This window comes from Montipora foliosa, chromosome 2, assembly GCF_036669935.1.
Source record: "Montipora foliosa isolate CH-2021 chromosome 2, ASM3666993v2, whole genome shotgun sequence".
In the NCBI taxonomy this organism is placed as follows: Eukaryota; Metazoa; Cnidaria; class Anthozoa; order Scleractinia; family Acroporidae; genus Montipora; species Montipora foliosa.
The window spans coordinates 20,227,972-20,242,971 of record NC_090870.1 but is presented as its reverse complement, the minus strand read 5'-3'; the positions used below and the strand labels follow the sequence as shown (position 1 = coordinate 20,242,971).

General features: G+C 37.8%; 1 protein-coding gene across 2 annotated transcripts in view; it reads left to right on the top strand.

Moving 5' to 3' along the window:
• Positions 1-15,000, top strand: part of LOC137992638 (NAD-dependent protein deacylase sirtuin-6-like) — a 124,714-nt gene that overhangs the window by 19,734 nt on the left and 89,980 nt on the right. The window lies entirely within an intron of this gene.

Genomic DNA, 15,000 nt, shown 5'->3' with positions numbered 1-15,000 from the left:
TTTTGTGTAATTTATCAGGGTTAACACATGTACCATCTTCTACACTACAAAACTTGGACCTTTTTTTAAAGATTGTCAAGTACTTGTGAAGAATTTAAATTTCGTGGCTGGTATGACGTGGCGTTTCGTCTTGGCCAAGAGACTCATCAGATACTTTTTGAATTCCAGTAATTAGAACATATTTTTTACAATGTTACAGGGAAAAACATTGTTAACAAAAGAAAAACAGTCCTGACATGAAGCCCATATTGAAGGGGAGAGAGAGAGAGAGAGAGAGAGAGAGAGAGAGAGAGAGAGAGAGAGAGAGAGAGAGAGCCAGAGGAAAAGGAACTTTTGTAACCCAAAAATGGCACTTTGGTAACTTTAATAGGGAACTTTTGTAACAATAGGGAACTTTAGTAACACACGTAGGGCACTTTGGTAACCACGCACTGGCACTTTGGTAACCAAAGAGGGCACTTTGGTAACAATTAGGGCACTTTGGCAACCATTGTGAGGCACTTTTGTCACTACTGTAACAATAATTCGGTATAAAATCTTTTACAGTGGGGAAACTACTTCAATCAGGTTTCTCAATGTACAGTCAAGGTCATTCCAAAAGTTTTCTTAGTTTGGGACTGAGCGTTTTTCTTTAAAATATAATGCTCGCTGGATTCTTTAATGCTAACGAACTTCTGTAACACAGGCAAGGTACTTAAGTAAGCATATAAGCTCGGTAATCATAGAAGAAATAACTGTGCGATAAATATCTCATAAATCAAGTTTGCTTGCGACCTAAAAGGAAGTATATCGGCCCTTGGCTTTTCATGTACAGACCTTGAAAAAGTTGATATGTACTGTTATGACATCACGATCATGCTCCTATTCCTAGATTAGTACGACCCTAGCGCTTAGCTTGGCATATAGGCATATTGACACCATAACATTTCAACGAGTTTAATGCCAACAATGCAATCATGAATAACAGTATCAAACGTTATTCAGTTCCTAAACACTTTTGGCTCAAAAAATGCATTCAAAGATCATGTGATGGTTCTTTACATGCGCTTGGTTTTAGTTAAAGAAAAGCAGACTCTTGCTACACATTACTTATCATTAAAGCAGTCAATCCATGCCAAATTCCTCACAGATGAACAACAACAAGAGTGAGAAAGGCAGGTTCTTAGGGAACAGCAAGGAGATAAGCTTAATTCTACATAACTTTGTTCAACAGGACACTGTTGCTCCATTACAAAGATAAAACATAATCTACTAAACTACTTGTAAACAGTAAGCAAACAGTAACTGTTCACTCCTTGAGAAGTCACAATGAAACGTGTCAAGCTGGAATCTCAACAAAGATGCAACAATCCACTAGTCTACTTGAAAACAATCAACAAACAATAACTGTTCACTCCTTAAAGTGGTCACAAAGGGCTACTCAACTAGTATTTTGAGCCTCTCGCTCAAGTCGATGTTCATACTTTATTTGGTTTATAATCATTGTATCTAGTGCCAATCTCTTTAAAAAATCCTTTCCCCAGTCTTTTTCCTCTAGAATGGGCTTAACCTTGGGCTTTGAAATTGGCGCAGAATGGACGATCATGTCATTAAAAACAGCTCATATAATTATTGTCAAGTTCAGATTCAGAAAGAACATTTCTCATGCCGCTTGACATAGTACGAGCTTCGAGGGATCATGTCGCTTGAAGTCTCCCCCCCCCCATCCACCAATCTTTCAATTCACTGTTGCGCACTCTCTTCCTCAGTAGGGAGAACGGCTAGTTCATCGGTTTGTGGCATTTTGTACCTCAGAGGCTGCGTACTTTGTCGAGCTCCTTCTTTGGAATATTATCCTTGAGGTCAGGGTGATTAGGGATTTTCGTTTTGACCACCTTCAATGTGATGACTTTATTTTCGATTGCCTTGGCAAAGAGAGCTTTCACCAGAATTTCTTTCTCTGCTGTCCAAGACTGTTAAAAGACCACAGAATGACATTCTTCCATGATGGAAGTGCTCACTTGCTCACTGCTTTCAGCTACTGGGCTGACTTCACGCATGAGATCTCGCACTTGCTTTGATGCTTTCATAGACACCATTGGCTTATGCTGTATCTTATACATACTTCTGAGCAGTGCTCACATTATGCGCCATTAAATCAGCCAGGTTACTGAGCATCTCGGTACTTTCAGCAGCCTTACGAAAACCTGAAACAGCTGACTTCGTGAACAAAGTGGAGCTTGGATTTCCACCAGGAGCCCATATGGAGCGTGCAACTTCCATACAGCGTTTTCAAAAGTAGGTTTATTTTTAGACTAGCCCTTCCCGCGAATTAGGTCAAAAAACAAATTAAGGCAGTTCCGGTTCGGTGACCCTACGACGTCAGCTTAATTTCTTGTAATTGGTCATCGGGCTCCTGTGGGAGTCTCATTTGCGGCAAATTCAATCTAAAAATAAATCGGTCTGTGAAAACGCCGTTACACGAACACATTAGAGTTGTAGGCTCCGGGTCATGGGTTCCTGTTTCCACTTAGTTCCGCCTTCTTCCATATTGACTTTATTGCCTTTTGGCTTCAACAATTCTTCCCCATTCCATGACAAGAATACCAGATCACCCTCATCACCAGAAACTTTGGAGCGCACTTCCTTTTCGTAGATATCCACCCACATGAATAACTTCTCACTCATAAGAATTCGAGCTGGACCGTGAGTTGATAGTGTTTTGTGTGCTTTTACAAGGATTACGTACTCTCCATCCTGCTTGAACTTGTTCTCCAGCTCATCTTCATGTTGGCTATAGCACCGGCTCTATTTGCATTGTCGATTGAAATCTGAATAAGGAAGACTTTTAGTATAGTACATTTTGCTGATCATAATGAATTAGAATGCAAGAAGTAATCAGAATAATTTGAAGATTACATATCAGCAATTTCTGTATTATCTTATTTAGGATGAATAAAGAAATAAAGCAAAGCAAACCCCTTTCCTTTTTAACATAGAAATCCTTGCTCAAAGCAAAGGTGGAGCTTTCTCTTTGTAATTGCGCTGAATGAGCCCGCAAAACCAGAAGCACGTTGACTACACTGGAATTTAAAACGAAAATCGCGCTCATAGGCAATCATGGTGGTCGCACAAGGTGTTCCTGTCTACCCGTTCATAGTCACCCAAACAAACGCACTTGCATTAAACAAATGAAAAAAAAAAAAACAGGTCGATCAATGCTGTCATCTAAGATGACTCGGTTTGTGCAAGAATGTGCCTTTGCAAATCAGGTGAGACCTAGAACTGACCGTAAAAGAGCCATGCAGTATTCCTAGCTCACAACATTGTTATCACGGATATCGGAGGGTTACCAGTCTCAAAGAATGGAAAATAATTAGGTTTTTTCTGGAGAGATGGCAGAGGAAGGGGCACGTGACTCCGATCTGTGGGTACGTCCATACCCCTATGTTTGCATAGGACGGATTAATTGTGGACGAGTGGGGTATACCTCTTTGTTAAATTTTAGAGGAATAAGCACAAAATTTCCTTGAATTGCTCACAAACTTTCACGTTTGTTCAAATTACTTCATTGCGCCTTGCGGCGCAAATGGCTAGTTTATCAGGGCAAAATTTGAGGAAATTATCACAAATAAGTGTCTGAGTTACAAAAGTGCCTGCCCTTTTTTGCGATATGGGTAGTTTTAAACCTTCTCAAATACGAAAAAATCCACGGATTCTCCCCATTCTTCGTTCCTTGTGTTGCTTAACATCTCTACCAACTGTCCTGAAAATATCATCAAGATTAATAACATTTAAGCCCTTAAATTATCCTTTTGAACTCGAAAAAAACAAAAATGAGCGTTTTTCAGACCTTGAAACTGTTCATCGGTATGAAAAGTCTAACAATTACTCGACAAAATTTTGCCACTCGCAATATCTCTGATTTAAAAGGCTGAGGGAATGGTGTAGCAAAATTATAGCATAGCAATAGCTATAATTCAACATAGAAATCATTTCTGAATGCTTTAAAAAATCGCTTACCACGGCATAGGGCACTTTAGTAACAAATTGCAGACGAATTTGTGGCTATTTCGGCTGTATTAAAGTGCTTTTGTTCAACCAACTAGGACAGTAGAGTTCATTAGCTCAGGATCATTCTACCAAAAAAGTAAAACTGTCCGTCGAAAACTGGCGAAGCTATCGCAAAAAGGGAAAGATGTTAGCGATGTGCCCGACTTTTCCTATGGAGAGAGAGAGAGAGAGAGAGAGAGAGAGAGACCGCCATCCCGATCTTAACACCTTTCCTGCGAAAGGGATAGAAGTTGAGAAGAGATAGAAAACTTTAGCATATTCACTTGAAAAGACTGTATTTTGAATTTAATGTATTGATCGTGTTTGTCTTATGCAGTGTAAGCAAAACGTTTTTTGAGTACCTGGCAATTGAAAAAGGTTCTCAAAAATTTTCACATTTGGTAAGGTTTTTTTAATTTTCAAGTCAAGTTAATTTTTATTTTAACTCACACATATATTATTTACAGAAAATTAATATTAAGACAATTACAAGATCTACATGTAAAAACAACATGATCACAGATAACTAAAATACAGCAATTCATGATAGTTTGGGACACCTCAATAGTTCAGGGAACTGATCGAGTAGGTGACCCAAAAGAAAATTTACGTAAGGAATGCAGTGCCAGCGAGACAACAATTTAGTGTAAAAAGTATTACTTCATGGACTTACTACTATAACTACATGTAACTACCTATACCCACTAACGTTTAGGCAGGGCGCCGTCCAGTGGACAGCCACTTTTCAGGGGGAAAATAATACAAATTTTAAAGCATGGATCTTGTTGTTTGAACAAAAATCACTTAATTTTAGTGATTTTGGAAATGTTTTAGACACCATCACGTTATTTCTACTTTAGTTTCCTTTGGTAACTTGTTACTTCATGGGTGAACATTGGGCATTATTTTTCCATTATAAGTCTGTGTTGAGCATAACATCTGTTACCGAAAGCTGATTTCAACGAAAGGCAGGCCATGTAACCAAAAGAAGCATTCCTACTGTGGAGCGCTTGTTCTTGGCTACATGAAGTACTGTCTCATACTCATCCAATTTCCTCTAAGATGGCCACCAAGATCATACTTGCGACTAAATCCAGGAATCGATCTGACCAGCGGTCTAGGTGAAAACATTGGTTTGGTGTTGTGGATCTCATTCTTGCAGGAATTGCAACCAAATCACTCTAAGGTCAATGCACCTGTCATATTAAATCTTTCTTTTGCTTACAAAGATAGACTAATAGCGGTGGCCAAATGGCTAAGATTGTCTACAGAGCTGCATGTTGGGACTGCAATGGTTTTTATGTTGGAAAAACGAAAAGAGGTTTGCATGACAGAAAAATTGAGCATTTTTTAAAATGCATTAGTTAATGCTTTAAAAAGCATTAACTAATAGTCATCATACATCGGTTCTTGCAGACCATGTTACACCATTTGTTCTCAGTTTAAAAATGGGATCATTTTGAAATTTTAGCAAAAGGGTGATCCGACACTCATTGTAAAATAAATGTAAGGAGACACTGTTGATCAAAGATTTAAAGCAGACCTTAAAAGAATATGTCAGCAGCAGAAAGCTGTGTCTTTATTAGTTTTTGTCACCTCTATTGTAACTTACATGTAATAGTTTATAGTTAATAAGTTAGTGATCCTGTGAATTAATTTAAATTCCAATTTTGTATTAACCTTCACTTCTGAAGATGTATGCAGAAGCATGCAAAACATCAAGCAAAAGATAATTTCATATGATGCGTTTACAGTGTATGTCTGATGTTTGTCACCGCTGTTTGCGTGTTACCATTTTTACCCGCGGATAGGCCGCACTTTTTCCCGGAAAAAAGGGACCGAAATTAGGGTTGTGGCCTATACGCGGGTACAAGCGATTTGATACCTCATTAATATGCAAGAGATCTTACGGTCATACACTAAATTGGCGTTTTAATGTTCGCTTTCAATTGTTTCTAACTTACAGCACATACAACTAAACACTAAACCATTGTTTTTGTTAACAAAATATCCTTTATCGTGAAATTGGTAAGTTTTCACACCTATTGTTTTTGATCTTCCATTGAAATGATACCGCTTGTAAAATCCGTTCTAAAAAAATCGATATCACTGACTCTAAGAAATCGCTTGAAACGGGAAAAAACTCTCTACCTCCAGGCAGTGCTTGCTAGGAATATTTTACTGATGCGCCGAATGTTCTGGTGCTTTAAAATTTTGTCGGTGAATGTTTGTTTACACTCGTGCCGACAATCACCTCTTATTAATTCATTATGCGGCGGCAGCGGCGCCATGAAATGAACATTTGTGTATGAATTACTTTAAAAGCCTGATATTTCACATTTTTATTCTTTTGTTTTGAGTTTATTCCAGTTAGTGAATAATATTTTATTTTCAACTAAACAAAGAAAGAGGCTTGCTGCTGTGAAATTAGCAAAGTAAAAAAGTAATATCACACGTGTGATAAACAATTTTGACTGCCAACGATATTTGTTGAAATGTTTTCAATTTGCGGAGCATTTAAGTTTATTAGGCAATTAAAGCGGGATAAAACAGGCAGTATACAGTTTTTAGGAACAGTTTCATTAATGAATTTTTTTTTTTTTCCCTACTTACGGTTTTAAAACTATATATTATACCGGAAGATTTAAAAATTATCACATTACTCGCACCTTCCTATAACCCGCACCAAGAACTGTTTGCGAAAATATTAACACATTACCCGGGGGTAATCGCCTGGAAATTACGGTAGCTGTTGTTGATTTCAAACTTCGCTTTATTTATCCCGGTACTTGACCTTACTATTTTTTTTTCCCATGAAAACCATTGAAAGTTTGGGGTGCGGCCTATCTGCGAGTAAATACAGTATTTCTGATAAAACAGGTATTACAAATTTGATCCCGTGACAATGAGAGCCCCAACACCAAACCAATGTTTTCACCCAGAACGCTGGTCGGATCGATTCTAGGGTTTAGTTGTTAAGAAATCATCAAGAAATCGTGTAGCCTGTGTACAGCCACCCTCTCTCCTCAAATATCGAAGAGTAGCATCCCGGGGGGGGGGACTCCCATATGAAACAGACGGGGATGCTCGTCGTCTCGCTTAGGGGTGTAAATTTTGAATTTTGGTCTCGCTTAGGGTGTTCCGGGCAAAGCGCCAATATTTTATGCCACCAAGGTCTCGTTTAGGGTTCCGCTAAGTAACACAGACTTAAATTTTCTTTTTAGATAAAAGCATTCGATGATTATGCCTTTTTATCATTAAAACTCATTGCGTGTTGTATTTTTGTGTTTTTAAACGGTCTCTTTTAGGGGTCAAAATTTGCTTAAGCCACGCCTAGATTGGTCTCCTTTAGGGGTTAAATTCAAAATTTCCGACGAGCATCCCCGTCTGTTTCATATGGGAGTCCCCCCCCCCCCCCCCCCGGGAGTAGCATCTGTGATTTACTGTTGGTAATCGTCTTCCAAAATAATTTTGCATAAATTATTGACTGATCTACGCTGACCAAAATTTGCGTGGCCCCCCTTTTTTTATTGGAGCAAAAATTTCAAAATGGTGGTCAATAACATGCATTAAAGAGAGTCTCCTATAGTTTTAAGATTCCTTGGCTTTATAGATTTGTAGCGAACAAGCACTCTTTAAAGGAGAGGATGTGTAAGAAAGTCCTTCCTTGATATGCACACGTTTCAAATCTTCCAGTGCAACACGCTTTGTAGCTTGTTTTTGAGAATGGTTAGGCTGGTCTGAGCAAGGCGGTGGGTTTACATGGACTGGTGAGGGGATAGCAGAAGCCTTTTTTGAGTGAACACATGACGAGCTTTACTTGAGAACGCATGTTTTATGAATCAAATGAGTCAGTGAGTCAATGAGTCATGAGTCAATGGACTCACAGTCAATATAGCAATAATTTGTTGATTAAGCCTAAGCCCTCGTTTCAGTGATTAGGCCTCAGCACTCTCTGAAATTTTAGGTTTCATTTTATGGTTTAATTAACTGCACTAACTCGTTGACTCATTGACTCATAAATACTTGACACTCGCTTTACCCACGGAAAAAACTTAGGCTTATTATTAACTGTAACTGAAGATGTAAGTTTGCGCCTTCGTATAATCGAGTCGTTGCTTTGGAATTCTTGGTAATTACTGTTTACACATTTACCAGCACCTAAAACTCATGCTGAGAGAGACACAAAACCATTTAAGTAAGTATTTCTTGACATAAAGAAAGTGTTTTTAAGATAGGGACACGCGCCTTTAGCAGCGTCACTTGCGTGGATACATTTAATTGTCCAGCTCACCCCTTGTGCGAAACATTTAACACAAATTAAACTCTCTTGATCTTTTTTGCTATTTGATCCGCTCAACCTTAGAGTATCATAGAGTGAAAAAAAAAGCAGAGACTTGAATATTGCATAACTAAAGATAAAGTACCAAATATATCACAACGCGGCGAAACGAAATCCAGAGCATTCACAAGAAACTAATTCCAATAATAGGAACTCAAACGAATTTCTTAATCATAAACCTTAAGTGACTCATAAGAGACAACTCATACACATACTTGTGAAAAGATAATTCAAGCATTTGCCATACAAGCTCAAGTAAATACAGTATGTGTTGAACTGCATACCTGATAGTCTTGGTGGGATTTCAAGTGGCGGCGTCATATGGTCAAGACGTTTTCTTACCAATAGCAAATTTGCATTAATTTAAACACGTAACTCTGTACCCTTTTGCGGCATTCATTCTCTTTATAACAAGAGTGGAATGGATAACAGCAAGTTTTCCAAGGAAAATGGATAAAGAGAAAGCAGAATATGATACACTGTTCAATACTTGCACTTTACGTGTCAAGGTATAATTCTACTGTCTGCTCAGTAAACTTGTGATTCTCCTTTTCACAGTTATCTGATCGTTATCTTTAAAGCTGCTCATGTCGGGGAAGGTGTTCCACTGTTTTTCTATAGTTATCAGCTATTGTTTTCAACGGTTAGCTCTCCTCTTTTACAATCAAGAGTATACTATATCACTTGACCCTGTGTCAAAGAAAACAAAATTAATGATATTAAAGTTAACTGATGTTTCTTCAGGTCACACAAGTATACATGTACATCGAATATTGACTGAATACCCAAGAGTGTTCCTTCCTGTACCTTCCTCAATCGATGATGGCCGCTACCTGTAGTTTCTTCAGCGTGATGCCATAGTTAAGGCCAAGGCTTAGCGTCGATTTCTCCGTTTCACTTAGGATTCTGTTGGATAGATTCATTTATCCTCCATGGTATTTGGGTCAGGTGTAGTCACCGCAGGGATAATTTTAGCAAGTTTATTGGCGTACCTAGATCATCTTTGTTGCGTTTCATATTGCGTTTTGGTTTTGACAGTGCAATCCAGAATGTCCAAGGTTGTCACGTCTAGTGTTTCTCGCAGTTTGGACGAAACATCCAGCAAAACTTCCGAATGTTGCCTGATTATCATGTGGCAGTCCGTGATGCGTAACCTGAGGTACATGAGGCCCACTTTCGTTGTGTTCCTTCAATCGGTGATTGAGATGTAGATGATCTTTGAATTTATCAATGACACGGGGTTCATGCTCGAACTCTTGCCTTCTGTCTCTTGATTTTACTACATTTTACTACATTTGCTACATTTACTATGATGGCGCTACATTATGGAAGGTCGGTTTTACTCTCAAATTTTTCGACTATATGTGTCTCGCGGCCATTGAGTTGTGTAGTTTGGAGGAACCTAGTCAATAATGGCGCCGCGCGTACATGGCCTACCCGACGTGGATGCCGAGCCGGACGTATGAAGAGGAGAAGTATTCCTACTATAGTAACATATTCCAGGCAAAATCGTGGTGAGCAAAATCTGAGTGAAGTTGGTGAATTAAATATTCAACTTGACACCTTTCAATCAGCTTCCAGTTGCACTGTTGTTCAATGCAGCCCATTGTTACCAGGACAAAAGGAACGTTCATCTTTGTGAACTCTATGTCATGCCAATGTTCAGTTGGTGAAGTCCAAAACTGTTAATTTACGGGCATAATATCATCGATTGAACAAGGTACAGGACACCTCCCTGGCGCAGAGAAAGATACAGTCTGTGAAAGAAGCCCATTGTGAACAAACTTTTCTTCTAACAGCGCAATGAGACTGTTGGATTTTGTACTTAATAACGTCTACTTCACCTTCCAAGGCACCCACTACCAACAAGTTTTCGAGTGCCCTATGGGCTCTCCCATAAGTGCCATTCTAGTGAATTTAGCTATGAGCACATCATGATCAAAGAGAGGGCAGTCGCAACCACCCCTCACCCACCTAAGTGGTGGTACCGGTACATCGATGAGAGTCACGCCTGCATCCATAAGCAATTCATAGAAGAGTTCCATGCCCACCTGTATTTGATTGACCCACATGTCCAATTCACCTACGAGGTTGATCAAGGAGGCGCTATCTCTTTTGTGGACACAAAAACCACTAAAGGGACAGATGGTTTGATCGTTGTTAGTGTATAACGTAAGCCCAAATACAGACAAATACCTAGATTTCGACTGACATCATCATGTTCAACACAAATGCACCATTGCACATCAGTATCTGCGCCAGCATGTGGCTGCATGATTAGGCTCTGTAATTTTTAGCTTTTTAACTTTTAACTTTTAGCGTTTCCTTTTCTTTCAGTTAGACTTACATTGTTTTAAGTCTTAAATATGCTAGTCTACTCCAGAAATACTCTCATTTCACTGCGTAACTGGTACAAGGCCTTCAAGAAGCTTTTGGGGCCGCTTCATGGATCAGTTGTTTGACCAGTATTGACTGAAGTTTGGGAGAAGCTTGCATTTTATAATTTGCTAGCTAACACAAGAGGACAGCGAGGTGGAAACCATCTTAGAAACTGAAGGTCCATTGCTACAGTGAATTTTACTGCTAGAAGGGACGGAGCATCAAACTCAAGTAAAAAAGGATCGAATTGTTCGAACTTATTAAATATTCACATTGACACCTAGAGCCATGCACCTGACAAGAACAGAACATCAGTGCAAATCTTCTAATCTCCCAAAGTCTTAACTTAAAATTACACATCTTAATGTGAGATCATTGAAAACAAGAAGCCATTTGCTGCAAGTGCGGGAGCTAATGCGGGAGAAGGATTATGATGTCTTGGCTGTTTCAGAGTCCTGGCTTAACTCAACTGTTGAAATTGACGGATATAAATTAACTAGATTGGACCGACTAGGAAAGAGGGAGGTGGAGTGTACGTATATACTCGTTCATCGCTTAAAGTTAAACGGTTGAAGGACATGTCTGAGATTTCGGAGTCAGGGTTTCATAAGTTATGGATACAAATTCAACTGAAGAAACTGAGGTCTGTGTTACTTTTTGTGGCATATAGACCTGAATATTGTCCTTTACCTTGTTTTGTCAACAATTTTATGGACAAATATACTCAAGCGCTTACCTTTGGGAAAGATATACTTGTTGCTGGTGACTTAAATTGTGACATGTTGAAACCACATTCTCCTGAAGCTAATGCCCTCCTTGATTTCTGCAATAGCGTTAATTTAACTCAGTTGATTAAAGAGCCGACACGGGTGACTGAAAATTCATCAACTCTTATTGATGTGATCATGACTTCCAGCAACAATATAGTGGAAGATAGTGGAGTGGTCGTATCTCACATCAGCGAACACTTTCTAGTGTATACTTCTTTGAAACTTAAGCTGCCTAAGTCTCCATCTGGCTCTGTGAATATAAGATCCTACATTAAGCCCCAGGTCATGATAAAGTGTCAACGTCTGTACTTGAGGATGCTCTTCCATGTATTCTTCCAATTCTTAGTTATTTTTAACCGTACCTTATTGACCTCAGTCAATAATACTCTTTGTTTGTCCCCGCAGATTTTGCATAAGCATTGTTTCCAGTTTCTCTTGGGACTTAAAAAGGTCCCAAGAGAAAACAAAAACAACGCTTATGCAAAATTTGCGGGGACAAACAAAGAGTATTATGGTATTTCCCGAAGTGGCCTATTTGATTGCTCTGTTTTACGTTTTCCAACCCAGAACAGCTCAAATGAGAGCACTAGAATCCAGTTCTTGTTTTATTTTCCTTTTTGACATCCCGGAAGATAACGAAATTAATGAACAAATGTTGAAAAATGTTACGGTAGGTATTTCCTGGGAGATTTGGTGCTCTAACCGGGAGACCGGGAGATTTGATGAAAAACCGGGAGCGTTGGCAGGTATGCTAACTGATAGAGTGCAACGTGCCTTTAATTGTGCTGTCACTTGTAATAGAATTACACTGGTTGCTGGTATAACAGAGAATATTTTTAGAAATTTTACTGATCACATTTTAAGTGCTTAAAGGCTTAGCACCACATTACTTGAAAGATTTATTGGAGCCTTATGTTCCACGTCATACATTAAGATCATTCTCCCAACTTAAATTAGTGGAACCACCAATATAGACTTACAACATATTGTTATAGGGCATTTTCAGTTTGTGCTCCACGTTTGTGGAATACATGTACATGTAGCATTCCTTTGGAAATAAGACAGCACCATACCATAGCAGTTTTTAAGAAGAAACTTACCTTAGACTTATCTTTTTAAGCAGGCCTTATCTTTTTAAGCAGGCCTTTAAGATTAATTAATTTTAGTTAAATGAAATGTTGCCATACTTTAACTTGTTTAATTTGTTTATATGTTATTTATATTTGTTTTTTGTATATATTATCTTTTATATTATATTTATATATAGATGTTAAGTGCATTTTAACCTTGGGAATTTACGCTATATAATTAAACTATTATTAGTATTATTATTATTATAGTACCGCTCAAAAGTAAGTTATCACCTAGCGTCGGGTGCGATGCTATTCGCCTAGCGCGAGAGTAACCGAAGTGTAAATTTCTGGCATAAATTAGGAACTAATTTGTCTCGAGTATAAAATCTCTCTCTGCAGAAGCATGAGTTAGCTTAAGTCAATTATGATATGAAATTGTATGGAAATCTATGTTGAAACTTCCGTAAGGAGACGACGTTTAAGAGACAATTGATATGAATCTGGTTGACAAATGAAAATTCTGATAAACGAACAAGTGACCATTTGGTGGAAAAAATTTCATATCAAAAACAATGTGTACCCCATATATCTCATCGTTCGTGTAAATAAACGTAATTGACTTCGAATTCATCCATGCACGTGTCTTTCTCACAGCTTAAATCGAATGTCGATCATTTGTATGTCTGATTTTCTTCATTTGTTCAGAAATTAACGATAGACTCTCAAACATCAATTTAAAAGAAATCCACGTCAAAACTGCCGACAGGAGACAACGTTTAGGCATCAACATGCATCTGGTTTACATATGAAAATTGCGATGGAAAATAACTTTTTGGCCGCAGAATCATAGCCACCATTCAATCAATTGCAAACATGCATATTAGAAATATCTTTTGGACTACATGATCATGAGCATAAATGATTCACAAACGTTTTATTACATCAAAAAGTAAAAGGTATAAATCACTAGACGTAGGTTAACAGTTCTACTGTTAAATCTCAACAGCAGAACCGGTTAGGTATCTGTGACATTTTAAATCATCAAACCGAACTCAATATTTTAAAATGAGCCAGAACAAAACAAAATGGTAAAACGCAAAAGGGATGGAAACGGTCCATAAAAGGAGAAACTTACTTTGTTCACCCAATTTTCAATATAAGAGTAAAAGCAAAATCAACTAAACCCTAACCCTGACAGAGCGAAAGCATAAGTCACAGCTGAAGACAACTGCAAATCTAGTAAAATTGAGAATGGTTTAAGTCGTTTTATTCTTGGCTTTGATCAGCTATAATTATTGCAAACTACAAACCTTGACTACAAGTTGTCAATGGTACATGTATTACTTTTGAGATCACTGATAATGATAGCATCTCATTAGCAATAACAACAGACAGACAACAGACAACATACAAATGATTTCTGAAAAACTGGAACAAACATTGAACAAAAGATGAACAGTTTATACTACAATCACCTTAAAAGTGTGCGATTTTGTAGTAATGATAATAAAAATAATTTTATTAGTTTTATGGCCCTATTAACATGTACAGATCAATAGTGCTTTACAAATGAACGAAAATTGTTGTGACAAAGTATTTCCAATGCTCATCTGTTAAAATCGTGTTCAGTTTGGCAAGTTGTTGCTCCTTGCGACAATTGCAAACCCTTGTAAACTTCACTGTAAACTTACTAAAGCAGAGCTGGTCAGGGTGTAAGCCGTCCAGAATTCACTTGCCTTTCTTCAATAACTTTAAAAAATAAGCAACAACAGGAAGAACGAAGAGTCTCAACTAAATTATTGGATAGCAAACATGTGGATAAAAAATAATCATTTTTGAGTCCAAACCAATTTCAGATGCAAAGAAAGTTCATGGCGTGTCAAAACAAAACATTTGAAAGAAATCAAAGAAGAGATGCCAATTTTTCGTCGACTTTTCTCGGAAAAATCGGCAAAATAAGACAAGTAACAATCATATCTCATAGTAAGGTACGCAAATTGCTAAGGAATTGGGGATAAGCTTCTAAAACTCATTCATAATTCATACGTTTGAGAGCCAATAAAAGATGGCTATATTCGTCACGTGCTTGAGTTTTGATACCCAATGAAAACAATGATGAAAACCACACGTGTTTTGGATCAAAACCACGCTTAGTTTTCATCTGTTTTCTTATAGGACATGAAGATTTATGCATCAAAACAAAAATTGAACAGAACAACAATACTTCAGTTTAATTAATCATCATAATTAATCAGCTTCACTGCCAATTCATTTTTTTTTTTCGTTGACAAAAATTTTTACATCGATCTCCAAAAAAATACAAGAAGATTTAAAGATTGATCTACATTCTAATAAATGTAGTCTTCCACAAAAATAGTATCTTGTATTGAATCTACTTTGACAG